This window comes from Oxyura jamaicensis, chromosome 9 (assembly GCF_011077185.1).
Source record: "Oxyura jamaicensis isolate SHBP4307 breed ruddy duck chromosome 9, BPBGC_Ojam_1.0, whole genome shotgun sequence".
Lineage (NCBI taxonomy): Eukaryota > Metazoa > Chordata > Aves > Anseriformes > Anatidae > Oxyura > Oxyura jamaicensis.
Genome location: NC_048901.1, coordinates 209,678 through 226,687, shown reverse-complemented (window position 1 = coordinate 226,687; position 17,010 = coordinate 209,678). Strand labels below are relative to the sequence as shown.

The 17,010-nt window shown below is 39.0% G+C and overlaps 1 long non-coding RNA gene across 3 annotated transcripts in view; it reads right to left on the bottom strand.

Moving 5' to 3' along the window:
* Positions 1–499: 499 nt before the first annotated feature.
* LOC118171500 overlaps positions 500–17,010 on the bottom strand; it is a 78,756-nt gene continuing 62,245 nt past the window's right edge. For 2 of the 3 annotated variants that reach the window (XR_004753243.1, XR_004753242.1), the window contains one exon: positions 12,097–12,548. This is a non-coding gene — a long non-coding RNA (uncharacterized LOC118171500). Of the gene's footprint in view, positions 1,608–12,096; positions 12,549–17,010 lie in introns of those variants that run through there. The other variant, XR_004753244.1, reaches the window with a different exon arrangement.

Genomic DNA, 17,010 nt, shown 5'->3' with positions numbered 1-17,010 from the left:
ACAACATTTAAAAGCCTTTTAAATTGCTATTCCTTCCTTTTGATCCCAAATTTCTCTTTGTTTTGTTCTATGCAGCTGGCTGAATTATGACAAAGTGGCTTGCAATTATCTGGATGACATTATATGCCAGCTGAAATGGACACTAAAGGAAGAATCCAAGATTCTGCATATATAATTCCTACTCCATTTGGCATTGAACCAAGTCAACAAATATAATTCCCCCCTCCCCCCCCCCCCATTAAATCCCATGACCAGTGATGCTGCTATGGTAACAGAAGCCCAGGAAGGGGAAAGAGCTTGGGTATAAGCAGAGCTTCAAAATGCTGTAGAAGAGTTTTGATTCCAAACTGCACATGCCTTTAAGGGAAACCCCCAGAGCTCTGCACACCGAACATTTACACATATGCAACAGACGTGGGTTTCCAATGCCTGGCGAATTCTGAAGGACTCTCATTAATTTAGTGGCTTGCATTTTCAGTCATTGTAGGGTTCATTCAAATCACAGGTACTTCTCCAACAATTCTATGAAGCTTACTAAAATTGACCTTAGAAAGTGTGCACAGCTGCCAAAATAATGATATTGTTTTCCAGAATCTATTTCAAAGATAGTTATTCCAGGGAAACTTAAAAGTTATATTCCTATAGTAGCACACTAAGCAGTTCATAGCAGGTTAGTAAATCAAATATTCCATACTGCTAGCTTAATAAGATGGGGAGTCATGCATGAAATGACTGCCAGGTTAATGACATAGGGAGCCATGCATGGTACATATTTGCATATAATAGCACACAATGTTCCCCTAAATCCTCTAAATTACTCACAAGTTCTTAAATAGGCATTTAACTAAGCCTTCATCCAGAATCAAAAAGAAAGAGTGAGCCACCTACAATTGAAAAGAATGATAGATAAAGACTAAGCAAAACCTAAAACGCCAGCTTGTAGGAAGCTGGAAAATCTGCACATGCAAACCAGTCAAATCAGACCAAATTTGTCCAGCTGAACATAAACAGATCAGATTTGTTTCTGGATAGAAACTCTTAATGGAAACTAGGGGGTAGCTATATATCAGGTGTTGTGCTATGGGATGGAAACAAAGGGAAAACATGAAAAATCTTAAAACCAAGGCTGGAGAAAAGACGTTGGGAACAGAATTTGTGCCCATTATTCCTGATGACTTACAGACTCAGACTGTCCAAGGTGAACATTTTTTTTTGGTTTACTTTTGCAGAGGCCCTTCCAGACTGCCACATGTACATTCCTTCATGCTGTATCTCTTGCTTTGGACTCCATTTGTAGGAGCAGCTGAAGAAATAGGACACTAAAACCTGAGCTACAGAGAAGTCAGGGCACAGAGAGAAGTCTTCTCCCTAGGCAGCAGTTCAGAAGAGCTGGGCTACTGTACCAAGATGTACTAAGAATCATGCAAGATGTTTCAACCTTGGTTTGCTTTTTTCTTCCTGTTGCCTGTAGGAATTGCTCAGCGGGCAAGATCTTCAGGGCAAAGACTTTCTATGTGTTTGCTAATGGACCCCCAAAGTATGCTCAGGGCTTCTCCATATCTCTGCAGTATAACAGGTTTTGTTCAAACACATTCAAGCCCAAACAACTGTAATACACACAGGAAAAAAAATACTAACTGGAAAAGTTTCTGCCTCACTTTAGCAAGTAGTACCTCAAGTAAGCATCCCATCACCATACACACTGCACAGCGCAGAGGCATTCTCTTCCGGATCCTGGTTTACTCTTTCCTCCACTCACACAGAAGAAACCTCCCTCAAAATCCTGCCCCAACATCATTTTTATATAACTGGATTCAACGTCAGTAACTTCAGGCTGCAGATTACAATCTGAGTCACAGATTTATAGAACTGAAATTTCTAAAGCTTGCCCAGAGGTATATTATTATTCCAGTATGCAAGAAGATAATATGCTTCTTAATTTTTTTTGTTTGTTTGTTTGGATATGAAAAACAATTTAAACATTAATTCAAATTAAGCAAGTCTGGAATAACAAGCCTTGAACTTTCATGCAATCACAAAAAAGTTACGTTGGATGAATAATATGGAGAAGGAAGGGAAATAAAGAAGGAGAGTAGGAAGGAGAGGAAATAAGATTTTTGTAAAGAAAAATGTTAAAATATATCCACCGTATTATAAGCTGAGACCTTTTTGGTCAGAGAAAGTTCCTCAGCCTAGATAACTGCAGAAAAAACAAACAAACAAACAAACAAACAAAAACAAACAAACAAACAAACAAAAAAACTCACTTCCCTTCCCGATTTCATCCACTGAAGTATCAATTTCAAAGCCTAAGCAAAATGAATTGCCAACATTATTAAATCTAAGCTCTCCTTTACTTCTTCATAAAATTAAAAATGCAGATGTTGCGTTATTGCCACTTCATGCCAGCTTATAATTAAAAAAAAGAACTAGGATACAAAACATAAGGTTCCAGAGAAGTGCCAGCTCATCCTTTTTGTAAACCACAAAACATCTCCCTCTCTTCATGTCTTTAAAGACCAGGTATCACTGTAATGCAAAATGCTGACCATGGTTCACTTACAGTTCATTTCCCAGGGAAGAAAGCCAAACTGATATTGCTGAAGTATAATTTAAAGACTCACAGAAGTGCCAGTGTCCCAACTGAAATAAATTTATATTGTAAGAAGTAAAGGAAGATAACTAGTGCTCACTTCCTGAAGTAGCTGAAACACTTTGGTATGCAATATAACAATTATTTCAGGCAAAGTGCAACTCTTTTAGGCAAATAAACCATTTTGGAGAAATCTGTGCTCAGTCACTCAGTTATTAATATATTGCTATGAGCTGGTAAAGTGTTAAAGGAACATAGAAATAGACAAACATCAATAATCATCAAACAATAGGCAAACATCATAAATACATCAACAAAAAGACTGTCAGTGTCTACAGGTAGCATCAAATATACTGAGGAAGTAAGTTAAGAAAAAGAAGAAATACCACCTCTTTCATCTAAAACTGTGCAGCCACAATACCTAGATGCTTTCTAAGGATGATTTTCTAAGGATTAATGGAATTTCTATCCTTTCTACAGATTTACCACTTATTTTCAGTAACTGAATACTGATAGTTACATTTTAGAGATCAAGGCATAACATTTCTCAACCAGAGGAAGAGCTTATATTTTATTAACTGAGAAATATTTATTTTATTTCCTCAGAATACAGCTCTTTCTAAACTATATCCTTATTTATTTTAGACTAAGGCTCAAGCTATTACATAGCTTTTATTTGTAAGTGTATAAATGCTTTTATTTGTAAGTATGATCTTTTGTGTTAAGAAAGATAAATGTCAGATTAATTATGTATCTATAATTAGACCGCTGAAAATGAGCTGAAACTTGTTTTGACATCTTCTTTGAAGAATGTATTTGTACATTGCATGTAACACTGTGCACATGCATTTACAAAACCTGAACCGAGTGAATGGCAGCTATGTACAAAAGCCAGTAAGCTTTGCCAGGGTAAATAAAATCAAAGAAAAGCACAGCTGAGGAGTTAATAAGCACTATCTTACAGGAGGGAAATTTGTATTAGACAGCTTCCTCAGAAAAAGCTAAATGGCCATCAAGAGGAAAATAAGTCTCTGACCAGGAACACATGATGAAAGCTGTACTTTGTTGATTGCAGAAAGTTTTCTTTTAAATACACCCCTCTAAGTGTTTAACTAATTTCCAAGAGGCTTGACTGTAATTTGCTTAACTATTGCCCGGGCCCGCCGCGGCCCCCCATTAATCTGGAGATAGATTGTACCTTAAAGCAGAGCCAGGAAGACGGGCGTGTGTTTAAGCGGTAGGAGCCCACAAGTAAGCATGGGAGGCATAGTGCTTCAGCAACAAAGCATCACCCCCTGCCCCCCCCCACAGAGGCAAAGGAGACAAATCAACCTTAGCACTAACTGTGAATTCAAGTATGAAAAGCAGCAGCACACAGAACATGCTGCAGGATGTAAGCAAATGTAAGCAAAGTCTCTTCTGCCTTTCGCACAATCTAGGAATTTAAAGAGGCAGTGCCAGCAACCTTTCTGTGCGAATGGTCCCATGGATGAGGAAACCACATGCAAGTTTAATAACAGTAATAATAATAGTAGAAGTATTTAATGAAGACTCCCGAAGAACTGTTTATGTTATTATTGTAGGATAATGATAAATGGTTTGACAATGCTGTTTCTGGGACTGAATAAACAATTCAGCCTTATCACAGCTGTTGGACTTCAACACCCAGCATTTAAGTGCTGTTATGGTCAGAAGAGCGACTCTGGAAAAATAATACCTTCTTATTCAATAAAGCTGCTTCTTCTATGTATTCTGAGTCAGATCTGATACCTTTACTGACAAAACAAGTTGTTACTAATGATAGCATGGCAGCACTAATCCCAGTCCAAGGGGGGATGCTGGATCCTAGTTTGTCTCACCGTGATGCAGGTCTAACTGTGGCACGTAGCCCAGATCACCACCAGAGATGCGATGCAGGAGCACAGGAGAACAATCATTCCCAAACACCTGGGATTAGGCACAGCCCAATAGTTCTCTTTGGAAGACTAACCCATTTGTCCCTAATCCAAGCAACCCCGTTGCTGAAGTAGGAACAAGCAGAGGCATTTGCCCTGCAAGCATCCTCCATGCCACATGTACATCTCCTGAAAATCCACAGCACTAAAGAAGAGAGGCTTTACATTTGATCTCTTCCTTGTGCTTCACTGCCAGGTTCAGAATCTGCCAGCTCCCAGCTAGAGAAGACAGCCCTGTGCAAGCAGGCACTGCAACTAACCCTGTCCCCATGTCACCCTTGCCAGGTCATGCATCAAGAGGAAACCTAAAGAAGGGACTGTTAGTCACATCCTTACTTCTGAACAACTCTGAAACAAATTAACTTTCAGTCAGGTTAAATCCTCACAGCTGCACAGATCACTTTGGCTGGTGTCAGTGATTTTACTGATGGGTTCACACTCAAATGGTTCCAAAAAGGAGTAATTTCCTTGTTGCTCTTCACAAAGCCTATTCCGGCAGGTACTACTTGGCAGAGCCTCACAAGCATGCTTTTGCTGATGCTTGCCAGTTTAGCCCTGCATTAAACTGGCCACATGACAAGTGCATATAAAATGGTCCATGGGACTTCTACCATAGCAGGAGCACATTAAACTGAGAAGTTTCTATAAAAATGAAATGACTAAACATCTAATTTTTAGTGTTCATTTTAGAGTTCCCATAAAAAACTGAAAAGGAACAGGAAAATTTCAAACATTGTCTAAGGTTACAATGTATTTTAATTTCACATTCCCTTATATTCACTCAAATTTCTTATTTTCTAGAGCCTTAGAAACAACTTGAGTGTTTCTGTATCTGTAAGGAGACTACAGCATAATGGTTCTATTTTATGCCAATAACCTTCACTTTAAAGGACAGAACCAGCAGAAAGGCAAGATTTTCTCCTGGAAAATGTCAGCAACACAGCAGTGCTTTCAGACTCTCTCACTGAATTCAAAACAACTTGAAACAATCGTGGGCACTGCTTGCTATCTTGTGCGAATCCGGGAAGGGAAGCAGCTTATTTCTGATTAGCAGTTTCTCAGTCATAGTTGTGGGAAGGGAGAACCTGCCTACCAAAATCTTAGCTCTGTGGAAATATCAGCCTGTCTATAAACAGATGGCTGCTCCTCACAGGATACTGTCTTCTCTAGGAACGCTGCTCTATGTCCTGAACCTCTTCCAACGCAGCCCCGAGCAGGCTGCACTCCTAGCAAAGGTGAGGAAATTTAGAAATGGAACCAAGCCAACCTGTGCATATAAAAGCTCTAAATTCATTAATCTCAATTAAAATGAATGAGGATAAGGATTGCTTCCAAGTACATCAATCAAAGAAAGTACCTGCTGCAGGAAAACAGAAGACACTGGTTTATACATGAAGGAAGTTATTCATATGTTAACAAAACGTGTGCAAGCAAATGTACATGGAACTGGTAATTTGTTATTCAGCTGATGAGTAGTTACTACCTAGGAATGATGGGTTAAAAATCTAGAATTATTTTTTTTAAGCCATTTTCTAATCTGAGAGAAATACTTGTACACCTGCGCACCTGGTTTTACAAAAAAAAAGGGGGGGGGGGGGAGGGAGGAGCTTCAAAGCCAAGTACTTTATGCAACACAAACAGGAATATGATGTTCATTTGGCAAGCACAAATTTACCTCTAAAGTCACTTAATTCTTCTATTAACTTTGGAGTGTCTTAAAAACCCTTAACTCTTTCTAAAATCAACAGCAATAGAAACTGAGAACTACAGAACTAGCTTTGTGAGGAAAAAGAATCCTCAAACAAAAGATAATGCTTCTTGTTTATCTAATGCTAATGTTTTTTATTGCTGGAAATATATATATATATACTTTCTGATAGTGATATTTCTCATTTTTGTTTTATTTTTGCTCATATTGCAGCCAAAAAGAGAAAGCAATGTCAAGGTTTTGAGCTTGGGAAGTTTGCGCAGAAATTTGGGAAAGGACAGAAATCAAATAATTTCTCTCTCAGTTTAGCTAATATTGCCTATTTCAAAGCAGTGCTGGGAAGCCAGGCTCATTATTTGTAAGTAACATATTTTTCCTTGTGCAGAAGGTCTATAGAAGCCTTCCATTAATTGAGATGTTTCAAGAGCCTATCATTTCTAAGGTGGCAATTATATCAACCTATACCACAAAGCACAAGAAATGTGCCTATTTCACGAGGTGTGGCAAAAAGGGACAACCCATTTCTGTTAAATTCTTTCACTCGAGCTTATAGAAAAAAAAATATATTGAAGGAGTAGCTGATATAAGTATATAAGTATAAACATAAGCCAAAAGCCTTTCTTGGCACTGAACAATCCTGTAATCCTCCTCTGGGTGAAAATTTCTTAGTCTTCTTAAGAGTGGTTTATAAGCTACAGAGAAGTTGAAGCTTAACCTGAAGCACAGCACAAGGATTTTTAGATGCTCCCAGGATGACTTTCAATTATAGCACCTGTTCTTGGGATCACACAACTAGCCACTTTGGGCAGGACACAATGCTGTCAGAAACTATGACGGCATTAAGCTTTCTTATACTAACATCATCGCAACATAGCTCTTGGTGGCACAGGTTTTGTGTGACAGTGAACAAAACTGAATGCAGCCCACGGTCATAGCAGTGAAGGGCCAAGAAGGAACCACAAGCTATAACAACACTACCTAACCTCACCAGGCTGCGGACTGGGCTAAAGTTGATGTGCCTCGCACCCTCACATCTTTGCTGATTCCATCAGGGAAGCTGGGCCTCTCTACAGGCCTACTCATAGGCTGCAAAACCCAGACACCCTTGTAACTCTGAGCTTCTCTGGCAAGGGTAGATGGGATATGTGGTGGCCATCCATCCCATTCATACCGTGAAATATTTACAGCTACATTGTGCAGGTCTATGTTTTCTGTATGGCATTCCAGTGCATCAGTGATATGAAATTCATTGATGGGAGTCATGAAAATATATGCCCATACAATTGAAACAAGTATTGTACACAGACTGCAGCACGCATCTATGTAGAAAGAGATGTTTCTTCCATCAAACTATGATATAAGGCTTTTTTTATCTACAGGAATTTTGAGGACACCAAAAAGAGAGCTAAGATCTTCTCTAAATTTGGTCCATCATAAAAGACATAGTAGTATAGTAAGACAAACTATAAAGAGACTTATAAGAGAAAGAGGAGGTACTTGAGATCTCAGAGTAGCACCCTAGTGCTATAGAAGCCACAGAAGCTACTTCCCTTATGGCCATTTTTTGCATACAATTAACCATAACTCTATATACATTTTGTGGTATCACAGGTCTCATTAACAGGTCAGGTAGAGCTGTGAATTGAGCTGTATGAACAGTACACCGGACGGCAGGGTTTCAAAACAGGCTACAAGAACTATGAATAATTTAAAACATAACACTATGCCCAGAATTCCCAAATTCAATTTGTCTGTAAATATACGATTCATTAAAGCATCCTTGCGTCAGTATTAAAATTGGTATGATAGGTAAAGCTTTGAATCTGACACAATATTTAGAAGTGAGAGGGGCCTATACAGACTTATGGACTTGGCTTAGAGCTTGGATCCAGAAGATTAGTTTGGATTCCTAGTTTAAATACAAGATTCCTTTGTCCTAATAACAGTCACTGCATCTCTTTCTATCCCAGTCTACATCATTAATAGGGAATTTTGTTCATTTCTTTCCCCCTGCTGCCCTAGAAGAGACTCGTGACAGCTCGGACTGCACTCCTACCTTACACCCTGAAATACAGAGTTTGAGTCTTCACTGGGGCAGCTAAATGCCACTGAGATATAAATATCATCTCTTACAACAGTAGAATTAAAACATGTATGTTTATACACAAGCGTACTTCCTAAAACCAGGGACTAAAAAAGTGCACTTCATTAACTTACTTACAGTTCTTTCCTATAAACCAAAAAAATCACTAGTTAGTCCCAGAGGACTTTTCAAAATTGATTTAACAGCTGAGCGCTCTTGGGGACTCTTAGGAGAATTCACTAAATAATTCATGGAATATTTACTTTGATAAGTACAAGCACTTCATACTTATATTCTCCATAAGATATTTTCAGACAAAATTCTCAAACGCAAAATCTACTCATCTGTCATTCATTCATGTACTGTCCCAGGGTATATGTTGTCCCAGTTTGGGCTGGGATAGTATTAATTTTCTTTACTGTAGTCATTATGGTGCTGTGTAGCTGGTTTGGATTTAGGATTAGAGTAATGTCAATAACACACTGATGTTTTAGTTGCTGCAGAGCAGTGCTTATGCAGAGCCAAGGACTTTTGGCTTCATGTATTGCCGTGCCAGCGAGGAGGCTGGGGCTACACAAGAAGCTGGGAGGGCACACAGCCAGGACAGCTGACCCAAACAGGCCAAAGGGATGTCCCATACCATGCGGTGTCATGCTCAGTAATAAAGACAAGGGAAGTTGCCTGGGGGACTGCCATTGATCAGGGACTGGATAAGCACCAGTCAGCTGGTGGTGAACAATTGCACTGTGCATCTTTTGCTTCATTTTTTTCATTTTTTTCCCCATTTTTTTTTTTTTATTAAACTGTTAAACTCAACCCTTGTTCTCACACTTTTCTTTTCAATTCTCCCTCACCCCATGGGGAAGGGGGAGAGCAAACAGCTGTGTGATGCTTAGCTGTCTGCCAGGTTAAACCACATGTACTCAGCCACATTATCTTTAATTACAGTATGTATATACACACTGCTTATAACTTTCAGTCTGAAATTTCCTGTTTCACCACAAGTCTCACACTGACTAGAGAGAGCTAAGAGGAAGCTAGCAATGTTCAGTTTGAATGAACTTTTCCAATCAAAGGTATGCATTTCACCAACATAGTTTAAATACAAACAAGGGCAGATGGAAGCTGCAAGACAGTTTCTGTTCTGAGAGCATTCAGTGCCATAAAGGTATGAGAACACTAGATGGCAATAACAACTGCACATGTATTGTTCAACTCAAATTTACTCCTGTTAAGGCAGTTTATCAGCAGCTAGGCTGATACTCTTAAGAAAGCACCATACATAAAAATAAATAAATAAATAAAATAAATAGCTGTATGTTAGAGCTGGGTTTTTTGTTTGTTTGTTTTGTTTTTTAAACCAAACCCAACTTTCTTGAAGGACTAGATTTCACTTCAGGTTTCTGCAGTGGTTCACAGTAAACTCTGCTTCAGTGTGGATCAGGCTAGCATCTTTATTATGAGACCTGAAGTTACTATACTAGAAAAGGGCAGAAATTGTGGAACATTGCCATAGTGTTGTCATTCCTACCTAAGTATTTATTTTAGCTTCTGGCACTTAAAACAACTGCTTAGAATACACAAACATCACAAAACAATCATATGCACTTGTTAGGATATTAGCCTGAAAAAGCATTCATAGCCCAAAAATGTATTAATTAACAAAAAGAAACCTTTATAGTTTTGTCTTTCATAATCAGGAAATGCAAAAAAACCTCGTAAGTATCAGTAATGAAAATCATTTATGAATTGGACAAAAAGTTTGAATAATTCAAAGCCACACAGTAATTACTTTAAAAGCCATGATCAGATTACAAGTATCAAGAAAACCAGAAAACTCTCTAGACCAGCTGATTCCTTTTAGGATGGGAATTTGTCTCAGTATAGTAACAGCTGAGAGCCATAACCTTAAATCAGTCAATTGCTATTTGTACCTTCACAGTATTGAGGAAGCCTGGTCATGGATAAATGGTAACTGCCTAAATCCTGCACACTTGCAGATTCATCACACCCTAGTTTTCCTTGGAACATCCTCCAGGACCACAGCTACCATTTTCTAGGAAGGTAGGGCTGGAGAGGACACTGCAAGGAACCAAAGCTAGTTCTTGCCAGTCACAAGCTATAGCATAACCAAACCCCTCGCAAGCCACTTTTGTCCTCATCTCCATAACCTGGAAAGAGCAATACACTGAAATTGAAATCCAAAGGAAGAAACTGCTGAGTGAAAAGCTATCCCTGATACTGTGGCCTACCTGTCTGTCTCTAGAAATCGCAGTTTCAGTACATCAGTGCTGTGTGGAAACTTAATACAAATGTGCTCACCCAGAGCAACACTCCCTCAATGGGTAGTGGCTGCCCCACAGAGCTCTGTCCAGACCACAGGCATGCCTTCTGCTTCATGTCCAGCTTCAACTGCTTGACTGCCCAGTATGAAGCCCACAAAGCCTCCTCGTAGTGCTTTATACACAGAAGGTCATAAATAACAGACACAAATCTTTCTGCTCGCACACCACTGGTGCTCACACCCCACCGAACCAGATGTGTTTACAGGCAGGGGCCCCACACAAAAGCTGTGATGTAGTTAAGGCCTTGCCGTGGGTTCGCCTTCTTGCACATCGAGGTTACCGCGTTCAAACCCTCTGCACCCACCTCACTGTGCCTTCCAAAAAATGTAGCCATACCTGACCAGTGACTTCTGTTCTGTCATAGTTTACTTTCCATTTGTGCATCCTTGGGCCCTTACAGACCTCAGCTCTCCACAAGGACTCAGTTCCAACAGAACATTTTTCCATGTGGAAACCCAATGTGAAAGCCTTCCTAAGGAAGGCATCTCTAGTGTTATAGAGCAAACAAGCTGTTCCATCAACAGTGAAAATACTTCCTGTTGACACTATATTACTGAATAGTTGTGGGTTTGTTTGTTTGTTTTTCCCAAATGACATTTTACCCCTCAACACTACTACTCCACTACAAGCTATGCAACTTAACACACTGATTTTGGATCGCCAAGAAATGGTATAAAATATTTGATATGTTCAAATGAAGGAAGTTTAAATGACACACACACAAAATCAGAATTCAAAAGTTGCAGACTTTCCTGTGAAAATAAAAAATATTCTAATTTCCCCACTGATCTATCTCTAATCATGTAATTTCCTCACCTGCCTCAACAAACTAGGAAAGGTTAAATTCATTAAACTTTGGACAGGTTTTTAGATCTAGAATTCAAGCTGGCTTAGCAATCCAACTGTATAACTAGAAGTAAAAATAAGAGTGATTTGTATCAACTTTTATTCCCCCCACCCCCTCCCCACTCCCCGTTTATAAAATCTCAAGAACTAATTAGTCTTTGGTTTAAAGAGTTTTTAGTTATTCCCCAGCCCCTATAAAGCAAAGGGTAGTCTAATCATTCAAGTTTGATTAAGGAAAATTACCTACTACAGACAGTGATTAAATGCATGTATAAAGTCTATACTCAAAAATAGTCAGTTTAAATATAAGCTTATGTATTTACAAACAAAAGTTCAACACCTACAGCAATCATACATTAAAAAATAGACTGCAGTCCTAAAACAAAAAGTTTCACAATTCATTATTAAATGAAAATGAGGAAAGTATCACAGAAATATTTAAATGGCTGTTTGGAGAAAATTTTGAGATATGCCTGTCCAATATAGATATTGAAAAAGAATAAATGAAAATAAACCCTGCAGAAATAAAGATATCCTAAAGTAAACATACACAAAAACATATTATACAATGGTAAATCAATTACATATGTTGTCATCTCCATATGTTAGAAATGCAACAAATCTAATTTGAGATGTCTGTCTGCAGTCCCATACAGCTGAGTTCACAACTGTCTTATAGAGGATACAGAGTTCATCAGACAGAAGACAAGCCAGCATCCACAATGGGGCAAGGGAATGGGGCCTTCCTAGCTCACAAGCAGTACCTAGCTGGAGGAATGGAAAAGTTAAGACTCTTATTAAGGACTGTAGCAATAGCACTGAGTTTCTTCCTACACTCAGTGTATCCAGACCAAAGTCATCATTTTACAAGGAAAGGGGTACTGTTTACTAACTCAGTCTACATACAGAAGTCAGCTGGAATTTCCATAATCATAATGAAAATGTAGTCAACAATCCTTGTATATTCCTTCTGATAACAGAATCCATCTGTCCTTCCAGTAACTATAGGCTTTGCAATCTGAAAGAAAAAAAAATAAAGCAATCTATTTAGGTACAAGAATAGAGAAAATAGGTGGTTCTCAGTACACAAGTGTGGAACAGTCTCACTGAGGAAACAGAGGGCTTTCTTGTGAGTATACTGACACATGCGGATTTTAGAAACAAAAAATATGGAAATAAGAAAATTTATGTCCATATTCCTTATATGTGACATCAGTAAGAGTCTGGTAAACAGATCAGGAAAATAAAAAATAATAATGAATAAATAAATAAATAAACATGATGTCCTTGATAAAGTAAGAAAAGTGACAGGAAGAGCAACTGCAATTTCCACAGTTCCTACAGTGTTCACATCCCTGACAGAAATTCTCATGAAATATTTTATACTCTCTGTTGTTTACAAAAACACCTTTATTTCACTGTTCTTACTTTCAAAAGTTTTTCTCCATGAAATAATGTTGCTAAGAAAAAGCAAATAAATTATGTGATGACCAGAGACAGGAATTCTCTTACTACATCATCACGCTAAGGCTCCTCTCCTCAGAACTTCATCTTGGAAGTCATCAAATCAGGTGAGACAGAACAGCTTGAGGAGAAGTATGAAACAAAGCCAGAAACACAATGTTTCTCCTATTCTCAGAAAAAGAAATTATTTTCAGTTTAGGGGATCTTGGGAAAAAGACTTTCCAGTGGGGACACCTATGTTTCTGTATCACTCCTAGGCTTCCAACTATGCTGTCAGGGAATGGGTGAGGATAATCCTGGGAAAAAAATGTAGGCATGGAACTTGATAGTTTAACTTTTACTATATATTACTGATTTCTTGGTTTATCTACAGCAGATCCATATTTGCAGTGTTAGCACCACCTTACGTGCTCTGGTTGGGGAAGCATATATCAGTATTACCTAACCACAGAAAATGGCTCCAAATTAAAGCCTCTCTCAATCACAAAGCAGTTAAAATCCACTGAAAGTAAAGCATCGCTGACCAGCAGGCAACACTGGCAGCACAATGGCACTGAGACCAGGGCATGCACCTCACTATCTGTTAAACACTCTCTAGCATCAGACTAAAGAGACCCACTGAAGTCAGTGAAAAGGTTTCCATGGAAATCAATGAGGTCTCAGTAAGGCTGTAAAGATGCATCACACACATCCATTCCCTCTCTAATATCAGTTCTTATACTATTTATATAACTCAGGATCTAATCAAGACATGTACTCCTACTTGCTGGGAGCTGAAAAGATCATGCTGATTTGTTACTTTTCTTTTAATATTTAGGAGGTACTCAGTTACACTGGGTACATAGGCTCTATAAAAGCCTGTACAGAGGTGTTGAGAAACACTTGGACATCTGTACACAGAAGCTTTTACATCTAAAAGACCTACCACAGTTTGTAAAGCAAACATTGTTTAAAATCCAGCTCAGTAGAATTTAAATATTGCAATTACTGTTATTAATAACCAGAGAACTAATTTTTTGCTGGCTAATATAAATCTCATGAAGAAAAAATAATGCCTCAGTAAGCATCTGCCACCTAAGCATTATATAATTAAAAGCCTATATTGTATTTCCTCTCTTTTCTACCTGTTTGATGCTGCTTTGTCAAATGTCCTTCAAGTTGTTGGTTTATTGTTTCTGATTTTTTTTATTATTATATTTTTTATTCACGGTTTCTAGTATATATGGAAGCGTTCAGAAGCATGGAAATTAATAACTGCAGAAGTGGTGAGATGCTAGTGGCATTGTATTTCATACAACTAAAATGTGGGCAACAGACTATATTACTGTTGCAAAGTACAGCATAAACTACAGGAAAAGATTTTAAATTATTTACCTTTCTACTTCAGCACAAATGTCCTGTAGCCAATTATCATGAGATATTGCCTAGAAATTAACCAGTCATCTTGTGTTTCTATCTCCAGATTTACAATTAGTAATGCTATTAATGTGGATCCTGTACTTAGCATCACTAATTACATTGCTATGAACTAATGGTGTTAAAAATAGCAATAGCCATCAACTACCAATTAATGCTTAATGAGAGCATATAAACCCTGGCATTGTAATGAATTTCCAAATTATTGTTTCTTGTGTGTGTCTTGAAATGATACAAAAGAAAAAAAAAAAAAGAAAAAAAAAAAAAGGTAAGAAAGTGACTAAAAGCCCATTTATCAAAAAAATTGTGAATCAAAAATGGGACCAGGAACAATAGGAAATTAAGAATCAGCCTACACCTTCCAGGCAAGTAAACAGTTAAACATAGATACATTTTAAAAAGTGAATCTCTCATATTTTGACAAAGGCAAGGAAGTTGGTGGTCATTGAGTTGTTTAACCGTTGACAGTCTTGGGCACAGCAGGACAAGAGGCTAAAATGCAGAAAGGACTGCGAACACTGTAAACAGCATTAAGAAACTGTTTGTGTATTGAGCTGTTGCAGTGCAGAGTAACACTGACTTTTTCCACATCCATACAAGGTTTGTTCCTCTGAAGGCTATGGTATATGTAGCAGAAATGAACCCTCATCACTTCCATAATGAAATATTGCTGGTGCTTTTTACTCCAGCAACTTTCAGCAGCAGAAGCTGAAAAAATCCTTTGATAGAAGAAAAAAGCCCACCACAAGTCTGCTCTCTATGAACTAATACAGGACCAGATGCATCCAGGGCTGGAAGAACAGATTGTAGAACAGAGAGAACCTGCAAACAACGTAAAAGAAAACATGTACTGCTAAAACAGTGAAGGCTATCTTTCCAGGAAGGAGCCAGTTGGACAAAACCCCTGGAATGGATAACCTTTGGGACCAAATCCCTGCTGCTCAATGTCATCCTTCATGCAGCCTCTGAGTGCCAGGAGAGTTGAGATTAGTCCCAGAACAGTGACTGCAGCAGAGAGCAGAGGGAGCACAGAATTAAACTGCTATCCTGTCCCCAGAATGTAAGAACAAGCAAATGATAAAGCAGATGAAGAAAACTGTTGTGCAATCATAGCTGACCTGACCAGCCCCAGCCTGACGCTAAGAAGCAGGACACCTGCTTGCCTGCTGAGGTGTGCAGCCAAAGGGCGATATCCAAGGACCTGAGGAGAACATGACCAAGTTCTGCCATGTCCTGCGAGGTAAATGCAGCCTGGGGATGCCATAGGCAGCTCTTCCCTGAACGGAGTGGTGTAGCAGGGAGAGCCAGCCTCACGTCTCCACGTGGCAAGCACTCCAAGCTGGGGCAGCAGCCCATGTGGCGTGCTCCATTGGCGCGAGCTTTCCCAGGGGATACTATTCCAAGCGCTCTATTGCTCACCAGACAATGTAATGTTTCTCATCGTTGCTCACTAAGCTCTGCATGCAGCTTTGATCAGAAATAAATCCCAGAAATTCCAGATATCTCCCTAACTGTGCATTATCATGAACACATGCTGGGACAACTGTAAAAAGACGGCAGTTACCACTGGGAATAAGCTCCATGTTTCCCATGCTGTTTTGCATGTCTTTGCAAGAAACAGGAGATGAAACAATCCCATACAAGGAAGACATTACTCATTGCTTATATTCTCAGTTTATCTGTGACAAAGTTGAGTAGTGAAATATATCCTATGCAGAGTTGCATGGGAAGTGGACTTTTCCCTCCTTAAATTTCAGTTTGTTTTTTTTTCAAAAAAAAAAAAAAAAAAAAAGTTTTCTCCCTACATACTAGGTCCATAAAATGCTTTTTCTGAAGAAATAGCAGTGCCACCTGAGCAAAGCAGGTGGGGAGGACAAGAAGAGAAAAAGCAAGAGGGTATTCCCTAGAGAGACTAGAAGTCCACGCAATCACTGCAAACAAAAAAAATGAATCTACAACTCCTGCACACCAAGGAAAGACCACAGCCACCTTGCTGCACAGTACTTTGGACTCAGGCTATCCTAGACCTGAGTCACCTCTTCCAAAGGAAGTCTGAGATAGCTTTAGCTAATGACAAAACTTTTCTTCTCAGCAATGATCCAAACAGACCTAATATGAAAAATTCACCTCCAAACACACCATTCAAATTTCTCATACTGAACTGCAGGTTAGATACATCAGGACGTATAGGAGATATGTCTTTGTTTTAGCTAGGAGAGAGTTAATTTTCCTCCCAGTAGCTGGTAGAGTGCTATGTTTTGGATTTAGGATGAGACTAATGTTGATAACACACTGATGTTTTACTTGTTGCAGAGCAGTGCTTACACTAAGCCAAGGACTTTTCAGCTTCTCTCTCTGTCCTGCCAGCGGGCAGGCTGGGGGTGCAGCAAGAGCTGGGAGGGGACAGACCCAGGACAGCTGACCCAAACTGGCCAAAGGGGTATTCCATACCATCTGACGTCATGCTAAACAATATATAGGGGTGGCTAGCCGGGATGGGGGGCCGGCTGCTTGGGAATAGACTGAGCATCAGTCAGCGGGTGGTGAGCAGTTGTATTGTGCATCACTTGTTTTGTACATATTATTATTATTATTATTTT